This window comes from Penaeus monodon, chromosome 24, assembly GCF_015228065.2.
Source record: "Penaeus monodon isolate SGIC_2016 chromosome 24, NSTDA_Pmon_1, whole genome shotgun sequence".
Classification (NCBI taxonomy): Eukaryota; Metazoa; Arthropoda; class Malacostraca; order Decapoda; family Penaeidae; genus Penaeus; species Penaeus monodon.
The window spans coordinates 33,149,339-33,149,979 of NC_051409.1; the positions used below are offsets into that span (position 1 = coordinate 33,149,339).

At 31.2% G+C, this 641-nt stretch overlaps 1 protein-coding gene across 1 annotated transcript in view; it reads right to left on the minus strand.

Moving 5' to 3' along the window:
• The window catches only part of LOC119588724 (small conductance calcium-activated potassium channel protein-like), a gene marked incomplete at both ends in the record, with an annotated part of 34,281 nt that overhangs the window by 18,042 nt on the left and 15,598 nt on the right, over positions 1–641 (minus strand).

Sequence of the window (641 nt, forward strand, 5' to 3'; positions counted from 1 at the left end):
AAAAGATTCTTATTTGTGTCTGTGTGTAAATCATTGTTCGTGTAGGTGTGAGGGACTCTTATAGAGGCTGCTATTTACTATCAACTTGAGATATTAATAATGTTGTATGGTTTTCTTTGTACTAGCTAGTGCTATTATGTATAAACTATATAAAAATTTTATGGGTTATACAATTGCTATCTTGTGTAAAAGGAAAAACAACAAAAACGGATTACTGTAAAATCACTTCAATAAGCCAATTGATATTCCGTATGCATTAAGAAGTGCTAAATGAAACATAAGTTATCATAACTTTTTTTTTTTGACAGAAAATTATCCCAATTGTTTTCATCAGCACAAATTTAAACGAAAAATGAGTAAACAATGATTTAATAGCTTAAAAGAACAAATTAGCGAATTTCGAAGTACAGCGAATCACCGGGGACGGCAAATGGCAAGAATACTTTGTTGTTGAAATACTACATATGCCAGTTCGCGTAATCTTTAGGATATAATCTAGTCCTAATGGAACGTCATTTTGAATTCCTTTGTAGATTGTGAAAAAATAGCAGTTGCAAATAATATCCTTGCATGATAGAAAAATGGGCTTTGTAACGGCAATGCCTTTTAGAGTCCATTATATGTTGTTACAGAGGAAGAAA